The sequence below is a fragment of the Dipodomys merriami genome, unplaced genomic scaffold (assembly GCF_024711535.1).
Source record: "Dipodomys merriami isolate MVZ:Mamm:240054 unplaced genomic scaffold, mDipMer1.0.p SCAF_85, whole genome shotgun sequence".
Classification (NCBI taxonomy): Eukaryota; Metazoa; Chordata; class Mammalia; order Rodentia; family Heteromyidae; genus Dipodomys; species Dipodomys merriami.
Genome location: NW_027206457.1, coordinates 5,659,451 through 5,669,598, shown reverse-complemented (window position 1 = coordinate 5,669,598; position 10,148 = coordinate 5,659,451).

Sequence of the window (10,148 nt, the reverse complement as noted above, 5' to 3'; positions counted from 1 at the left end):
CAATGAAAATGAAAACACCTCACAAAGAAACTTGTGGGACACAGCAAAAGCAGTCCTGAGGGGCAAATTTATTGCCCTCAGTGCCCACATCAAGAGAATGGAGACAGACCAAGTAAATAATCTCATGTTGCAATTAAAACAGCTAGAAAAACAAGAAAAAATGGGACCTAAAGCTACTAGACGAAGCCAGAAAACCAAATTAAGAGCAGAGATTAACCAATTAGAAAATCAGAAAACCATAACCAAAATAAACCAAACAAAAAGTTGGTTCTTTGAAAAAATAAACAAAATTGATGGCCCGTTGGCTAGATTAATTTAAAAAAGAATAGAGGGAACCCATATTAATAGGATTAGGGATGCCACGGGAAACATCACAACACGTACCCAAGATATCCAAACAATTCTAACAGACTACTTTCAAAAGCTATACTCTCTAAAGGAAGAAAATCGGGCAGAAATGGAAGCATTTTTAGAGAAATACAAGTTGCCCAAACTGAGCAAAGAAGAAGTTAACCAATTAAATAAGCCAATATCCTATAATGAGATACAAGAAGCTATCAAAAGTCTTCCAACAAAAAAAAGCCCAGGACCAGATGGATTCACAGCAGAATTCTATAAGACCTTTAAACAAGAACTAATACCCATACTCCTCAAGCTCTTCAGAGAAACAGAGAAAGAGGGAGCTATCCCAAACTCATTCTACGAAGCCAATATCACACTCATCCCCAAACCAGGCAAAGACCCAACCAAAAAGGAGAATTACAGGCCAATCTCCTTGATGAACACAGATGCAAAGATCCTTAACAAGATTCTACCTAACAGAATCCAGAAACACATAAAAAAAATAATTCACTATGACCAGGTAGGCTTCATCCCAGAGACACAGGGATGGCTTAACATACGTAAGTCAATAAATGTAATCCAACATATCAACAGAGCCAAGGTCAAGAATCACATGATTATCGCCACAGATGCAGAAAAGGCCTTTGATAAAATTCAAAACTCATTCATGCTAAAAGCTCTAGAGAAAATAGGAATAGAAGGAACATTTCTAGAAACAATAAAAGCCATTTATGACAGACCAATAGCCAATATTATACTTAATGGGGAAAAGCTACAACCAATTCTCCTAAAATCAGGAACAAGGCAAGGATGCCCACTGTCTCCACTCCTCTTCAATATAGTCCTAGAACCCTTAGCCAGGGCAATAAGGCAAGAAAAAGACATTAAAGGGATCCACATAGGGAAAGAAGAAGTTAAACTACCCCTTTTTGCAGACGACATGATACTATACCTCCACGATCCCAAAAACTCCATCCCCAAACTCTTAGAAATCATAAATCACTTCGGCAAAATAGCAGGATACAAAATAAACCCACAAAAATCAGTTGCCTTCCTATACACTGATAATGTACAGGAAGAGAGGGAAATAAAGGGAGCAACCCCATTCACAATAACCTCCCAAAAAATAAAATATTTAGGAATTAACCTAACCAAAGATGTAAAAGAACTATTTAATGAGAACTATAAAAAGTTAAAGAAAGAAATTGCAGAAGACACTAGGAAATGGAAAGACCTCCCATGCTCCTGGATAGGCCGACTTAATATAGTAAAGATGGTAATACTTCCAAAACTAATATACAAATTCAATGCAATTCCTATTAAAATCCCAATGACGTACATCACTGAAATACAGAAAACAGTCCAAAAATTCATATGGAACAACAAAAGACCTAGAATAGCCAAAACAATTCTAGGGGATAAAGACAATATGGGAGGGCTATCCATGCCGAACTTCAAACTCTACTACAGAGCTATAATAACAAAGACAGCATGGTACTGGCACAAAAACAGACCCGAAGACCAATGGAACAGAATAGAAGATCCAGAAATAAATCCACAGGCCTACAGCCAGCTGATATTCGACAAAGGAGCCAAAGACATACAATGGAAGAAACACAGCCTCTTCAACCGCTGGTGCTGGGAAAACTGGGCGGCCACATGCAGAAAACTAAAAGTGGACCCCAGCCTTTCACCATGCACCAACATCAACTCAAAATGGATTAAAGACCTTAACATTAAACCTGAATCTCTGAAACTACTGCAGGACAGAGTAGGAGAGACACTTGAACTAATAGGCACAGGAAGGAACTTCCTGAACAGAGTCCCAGGGTCACAACAAGTTGGAGAGAGACTCGACAAATGGGACTACCTTAAAATAAAAAGCTTCTGAACAGATAAAGCTATCGCAACCAAGCTAGAAAGACAACCAACTAATTGGGAAAAAATATTTACCAGCAATATATCAGACAAGGGGTTAACATCCTGTATATACAGGGAACTCAAGAAACTAATCCCTCCCAAACCTAACGAACCAATTACTAAATGGGCAAGGGAACTAAATAGGGACTTCTCAGATGAAGAAATAAAAATGGCAAAGAAACACATGAGGAAATGTTCATCATCCCTGGTAGTGAAGGAAATGCAAATAAAGACAACCCTGAGATACCACCTTACCCCAGTCAGAATGTCCCACATCCACAAATCAGCCAACGACAAATGCTGGAGGGGATGTGGAGAACGAGGAACGCTATTACACTGCTGGTGGGAATGTACACTTATACAACCACTTTGGAAAGCAGTCTGGAGGGTCCTTAGAAAGCTAAAGATTGACCTCCCTTACGACCCAGTCATACCACTTCTAGGCATCTAGCCTGAACAACAGGAACCAATATACAATGACACGTGCACCTCCATGTTTATTGCAGCACTGTTCGCAATAGCGAGGATATGGAAACAACCTAGATGCCCCACCACAGATGAATGGATCCAAAAATTGTGGTATCTATACACAATGGAATATTATGCAGCCATTAGAAATGACAAAATAATGGCATTTGCAGGGAAATGGATGGAGCTAGAAGGAATTATGTTGAGCGAGGTAAGCCAAGAACGAAGAGACAAACGGTACATGGTCTCCCTGATAAGTGGATGATAAATCCAAAATGTTAGGTGATATGACAAAACTAACAGGACTTAAGAAACAAAGAACTCCCACTCATCTGGTTGAACCACTACTAAATATCCCCATGCTGCTGATCACATATATGGTATATAACATGTGAGCACCGTTATATATTACAGACTGTGATAGACAATTTGCTCCAGGAAAGTTAGAATGAACTTGTGACTTTAAATGAGCATCATTATTCCACAATATTGTGAATTTCCGGAAATTAAGTAATCACTTAATCACAATCAAAAAAAAATAAAAAAGAACCTTGGGGAAGGGAGGGAGGGAGGGGATGGTAGGGGGAAAACAATGGAGCGGGTAACAATGTACAAGAGGAAGTGTACTCATTACCTCACTCATGTAACTGTAACCCTCTGTATAGTATCTTTACAATAAAAAAATTAAAAAAAAAAAACGTTGAGATATCACCTCACTCCAGTTAGAACAGCAAAAATCAAGAACTCTAACAACAACAGATGCTGGAGGGGATGTGGACAGAAAGGAACCTTACTTCATTGTTGGTGGGAATGTAAACTTATTCAACCACTTTGGAAAGCAGTATGGAGGTTCCTCAAAAGACTTCACATAGAACTCCCCTATGACCCAGCAATCCCACTTTTGGGCATTTACCCAAATGTTTACAAACAAGACCACACTAAAGCTACCAGCACAACTATGTTTGTTGCAGCATTATTTACCATAGCTAAGATATGGAACCAACCCAGATGCCCCTCAGTAGATGAATGGATCAAGAAAATGTGGTATATATACACAATGGAATTCTATGCCTCCATCAGAAAGAATGACATTGCCCCATTTGTTAGGAAATGGAAAAACTTGGAAAAAATTATATTAAGTGAAGTAAGCCAGGCCCAAAGAAACATAGGTCCCATGGTTTCCCTTATTTGCAATATCTAGTATATGTATGAGTCAAGCAGAAAAGGTCAGATAATGTGATGTCAGGAAAATGAACCCTTAGATATGTATTTTAATGTTTTTTTTCTTTCACGCATGTGTTTCTAATGCATTTTTAAGATTATCTCTTTGTTGCTTTTTATGTCCCTCCCCCACAGTATAACCCCTGCTTTCACTATATTTGATGTCAGTATAACTTGTGGAGGAGATGGGAAAAAAAACAGTTGTTTAAGGATACAGGTGGACCTGTTGCAACAATGAGAAGTACAAGTTGTCCTGTCCAAAATGAGCTTTACAACGTCGGTGCGGGGGGGGGGGGCGGGGGGAAGGGGGGAAGGAGAAGGATTGGGATTGGGGGTGGAGGAGGGAAGCTGGTAAGTGATGTGAAGGGTAAACAAAGGAGGAGGCTGCAGTGCTTGGTAAGAAATGTACGCATTATCCTGCCCATGCAATTGTAACCCCTCTGTACAGTATGTTCACATATAAAATAAAATAAAATTAAAAAAAAAAAAAAGAAAATTTCGGCCTGTGCCAAGGAAACCTAGGGTTTCTCCTATTCCATCTTGTAATGTTTTCAGAGTGTCTGCTTTGACTCCGAGGTCTTTGATCCATTTGGAGTTGATTCTGGTGCAGGGTGATATATAAGGATCTAGCTTTAGTTTTCTACAAGTGATTAACCAATTTTGCCAACACCATTTACTAAAGAGGCTGTCTTTCTTCAATTCTATTTTTTTAGCTTGCTTTTCGAAGATTAGATGGCTATAGGTCCTTAGGTTCATTTCTGGGTTTTCAATTCTATTCCATTGGTCCTGAGGAATGTTCTCGTGCCAGTACCAAGCTGTTTTGATTACTATGGCTTTGTAATAGAGTTTGAAGTTTGGTATTGATATTCCTCCAGCACTGTTCTTTCTGTTAAGGATCGTTTTCGCTATTCGGGGTATTTTATTCCCAATGAATTTTTGGATTGCTTATTCTATTTCCTTGAAGAATAAGGTTGGAATATTGATAAGTATCGAATTGAATTTGTAGATAGCCTTGGGAAGTATTGCCATTTTCACAATGTAGTTCCTTCCAATCCAGGAGCATGGGAGGTTTTGCCACTTTCTGTTTTGATTTCCTTTTTCAGGTTTTTAAAGTTTTCATCATAGAGGTCCTTCACTTCTTTGGTTAATTCCTACGTATTTTTTTTTTTTGTGGGGCTATTACAAATGGAGTTGCTTTCCTAATTTCAGCCACGCTTTTCTCATTGTTGGCATACAGAAAAGCCACTGATTTTTTAGGGTTAATTTTAGACCCTGCTACTTTGCCAAAGTTTTGAATCAGCTTGAGTAATTTGGGAGTGGAGTCTATGGGATACTTTAAATACAAGATCATGTTATCTACAAAGAGGGAGAGTTTTACTTCTTCTTTCCCTATTTGGATCCCCTTTATGTTTGCATTTTGTCTTATTGCTGTAGCTAGGTATTGTAATACTAGAGTGAAGAGAAGCGGAGAGAGTGGACATCCTTATCTCCTTCCTACGTTAACAGGAAATGGCTTTCGTTTTTCACCATTAAGTATAATGCTGGCTCTAGGTTTGTCATGTACAGCCTTTATTGTATTGAGGAATGTTCCCTGGATTCCTAGTTTTTCCAGTGCCTTCAGCCTAAAGTGGTGTTGGATCTTGTCAAATGCCTGGTTTGGGGATAAGGGTTATGATGGCTTATAGAATGAGTTCAATAGTGAACATTCTCTTTCAATTTCATTGAAGAGTTGGAGGAGTATTGGTGTGAGTTCTGCTTTGAAGGCCTTGTAGAATTCCTCTGTAAATCCATCTGGTCCTGGGCTTTTCTTAGATGAAAGGTCTTTTATTGCTGTTTGTATTTCAATGTTTGATAAGGGCCTGTTATGATGATTAAACTCATCTTGGATTAGTCACGGTATGTCGATATTTGCTAGGAAAAGATCCATTTCTGCTAAGTTCTCAAACTTATTGACATGAAAGTTTGAAAATTATTCCCTTATAATTTTCTGAATCTTGGTTGTTTCTGTGGTGATGTTTCCATTCTTTTCTCTGAGTTTATTTATTTGGGTGTGTTCTCTTCTTTTACTGATAAGCTAAGGGTCTCTCAATTTTGTTAATTTTTTCAAAGAACCAATTCTTTGTTTCGTTGATTCTTTCTATGGTTTTTTTGGATTCTAATTTGTTTCATTCTGATTTAATTTTAATTATTTCTTTCCATCTACGGGATTGGGGTTTATCTTCCTGCTCTTTATCAAGGAGGTTCAGCTGTCTCATTAAATTGATGGTTTTAGATCTCTCCAATTTGTTGATATAGGAATTCAGAGCTATAAACTTGCCTCTGAGTACTGCCTTTGCTATGTCCCAGAGGAGCTGGTAATTTGTGTTCATTTTTGTTAAATATCATGAACATTTGAAGTTAGTTTCTAATCTCTTCCCTGACCCACTGGTCATTCAACAGTGTGTTGTTCAGCCTCCATGTGTTACTTTCTTTGGTGGCTTTTGGTGTTGAGTTCTAATTTTATTCCCTTGTGGTCTGAGAAAATGCAAGGTATAATTTCAATGTTTCTGAATTTGGACAAGTTTGCTTTGTGACCTAAAATATGGTCTATTTTGGAAAATGTTCCATGTGCTACTGAGAAAAACGTGTATTCTGATGCTGCTGGGTGAAATATTTGGTAGATGTCTGTGCAATCTAGTTGATCTATGTAGTTGTTTAGATCTTCAGTTTCTCTGTTGAGTTTTTGCCAAGTTGACCGATCTAGGGGGGATAGTGGTGTGTTAAAGTCCCCAACAATTAATGTCTTTGGATCTATGTGAGATTTGAAGGAAAGTAGTGTTTCTTGGATAAATTTGGGTTCTCCGTTGTTTGGCGAACAGAATTGTAATATCCTCCTGAAAGAGAGATCTGAAATTAGTATGTATCGACCTTCTTTATCTCTTCTAATTTTAATTTGAAGTCTATTTTATTTTATATTAGTATTGCAACTCTGCCTGTTTATGGGGGGCATTTGCTTGGTAGATTTTGTTCCAGCCTTTTACTTTCAAAATGTTTTTATGGGCAAGGTGTGACTTCTGAAGGCAGCAGATAGAAGAATCTTGCTTTTTAATCCAACTAGACAGTCTGTGTTGCGTAATTGGAGAGTTAAGTCTGTTAATGTTGAGAGATAGGATTGAGAGGTATTTGGGAGTTCCTGCCATGTTATCCACCTTCTTGGAGGCTGAGACAACTGGGTTCTTTCTGTGGTTCTTGGATTCTCAGTTAGGGTGCAAATTCTTGGCCTTTATTATGGTCTTGTTGGTTTTCTATGTGTAGGACATCTTTAAGTATCTTTTGTAGGACTGGTATGGTTGAGATATATTGTTTCAGTTTTTCTTTGCTGTGTAAGTTTTTTATTTGACCTTCAGTTATGAAGGAGAGTTTAGCTGGGTATAGTATTCTTGGTTGATAGTTGCTTGTCTTTAGGGCATGGCATACATCATTCCAGGTTCTTCTTGCTTTGTCTCTGCTGAGAAATCTGAGGTTATTCTAATTGGTTTCCCTCTATTGGTGACTGATCTTTTCTCCTTGACAGCTGTAAGGATCTTTTCCTTGGTCTGAATTGATTCTGAGCGGATTATATGATGGGATGTCCTCTTCTGGTCTGGTCTATTTGGGGTTCTAAAAGTTTCTTGTATCTTAATAGGCCTATCTTTTGGCATGTTTGGGAAGTTCTCTGCTAGGATCCTGTTAAACAAATTTCCTAGACCATAAATCTCTGTCTCTAGGTGCTCCTCTACACCCATTATCCTCAGATTAGGCCTGCTGATGGTGTCTTCCAAATGTTGAATAGATCTATCATATTTCTTGGATTTGTCTTGGATAGTTGTATGTTCTTTCTCTATAATAGCTAGGCTGTCTTCAGTCCCCGAGATTCGATCTTCTCCATGGTCTAAGCTACTGCCAAGACTTTCTACTTTGTTTTTTCTTTTCCTTCTGTCAGCTTTGATGGCTTCCAATTCTTTGTTGGAGCTTTGTTTTAGATCTTGTATGAACTTCTTTACTTCCTTAATTTGGTGCCCAGTGTTTATTCTCAAATCACTTAGTTGATTGGTTATGGTTTCCTTGGATTCCCATTCCTTCTGTCGGGTTCCATTCTGCATTCCCTTTGTGGTCTCCCTGAATTTTCAGCTGTTTATGGATTCCATGAATGTCTCTATTGATCTTTGTCATCCTCCACTTGCAATTCCTGTATTACTCGTTGATTAGCTTCTTCACATTCATGCAATTGCTGTAATTCTCTTTGACTGTTCTCAGCCTGCTCATGCCATTCCTGACTTTCTGTCTGTTCTCAGCCTGCTCATGCAATTCCTGTTTCTCTTTGTTCTCAGCCTGCTCACACAATTCCTTTACTTCTCTTTGAGTGTTCTCAACTTGCTCACCCTAGTTCTGTATCAATCTTTGAGTAGCTTCCTCACGCTCATGAGATTCCTATATTGACCTTTGGTTTGCCTCCTCTCTCTTCCTATCACACCCAAACTGAGTCCTTTGCAGCTTTTCAATCTTTTCATTCACCATGTTTACCAGTAGTGTTTATAGAGCTTTTTGGGAACTCTCCTCTGGATTATTCATTATCTGTTATGTCACCTGATTATCATGAGTGGGAGTTGAGATACCTGGACTGGCCATTTTTCTTGTTTTTCCAGCTTGTTCTGCCCATTTGGTATGAAAGTAACACCAATTTTGTGCTAGACCACTATTTTAAAGGAAGCATCAACTAAAGTCCTGTAGTTGCACAGTCAAAATGGTTGCAGATACAATCTATTCAACATCAAACAACTGTGGATTAATTGGCTAAGAACAGCAAAGAAGAATTTGGCAAACCAGAAATTAGGTTTAGGGACAAATGTGGGTGGAGAGGTAAAAGGAGAGTGAATTTAACCAAGGCTCAAAGAGGGAAATGGATTGAATAAATGATGAGATTTTTTTTAAAAAAAAAAGAGGTGGAAAAACAAAAATTTAAATTTAAAAAGTGAGACATTTATAAATTATGCAGGTTTAAAGAAGTGATATTGAGAAAAGAAGAATAGGATCAGAGTAAGGGAGGGATAGAAAGGAGACAGGAAAAAATTAAAAATAAAAATTCTTTTAAAAATTATATAGGTATAAAGAGATAATACTGCTATTAAAGAATTTAATCCTAAGAGGTTTTGAGTAATAAATTTCTGGGTTGTGTGTACACAATAGGGGATAAAGTCTAATAATCGACGACAGGTACATATCTGATGATGAGCAGAACAGCAATTAAGTCATGCAAAAAAGAACGAAAGAGAAGAAAAAATGAAAAGAATGAAAAAGAAAAACAAAGAAGAGAAAAAAGGCTCAAAAGGTCAGTAGAGATTTTTTAAAAATCACACACACACCTAAAACAAAAACTATGTGAGGAAAAAAAATAGAAAATAATTTTTAATTAAAAAAGTTTTAAATGTACAAAAAAAAAGTTCTTTAATTTTTTTTGGGGGGGGTGGATGGGAAGATTCTGTATCTCCCTTGTGTTCTAACCAGTCTCTTGGTGGAGTCTCTGGTCTGCTTGTGGTCCTTGGTTTTCCTGTGGCTTGATTGGTTTCTTAAGTCAGTTTGTTTGAGCAGGCAGAAAAATGCTTAGCTTTACCCAGGATTTTCTGATCCTCCTCCCAGGCTAGTTCAGTGGGAGGGAGATCTGCTTTGAGTATCACAAAAGTTTGGAGATGATGTGATGAGGCTAGGTTCTGGGCAGGGTTGAGGCCTTTCAGCAAAGTGTAGCTTTTCCCTAAGGGGCTAGCTTCTGAGACATCCACAGAGCCCAGCCTGGAGCCATTCTCAAGGTTTATATTTACTGAATTTCAATTGATTGTCTAGGCTGCTGTAGGGAGGGGCAGCCTCTGGCTCTGTTTACCCAGTGAAGAACACACTTCTCTGGGGGCAGAGCTTCTCTGCCTAGGCTGGATGACTTTCCCCTAAGTGGAACTGAGCCTGGCAGGCCAGGTCAGGTTCCTGTGACCTGCTAAATGACTCTTTTGTTTTCTTCCAAGGCCTGAGTAGGAGCTAGCTGCTCAGCTGGACCTTTGTCAGTATCAAATATGGAGATCTCAGGTGGTGGTAAGGCGGGAGATGGGGGGGGTCTTCCCTCCTCTACTCCCTGAGGAATAAGGATATCAGGGTTCTACTATTGCAGGAGTCTTGGTTCCTGGGTCGTCTCT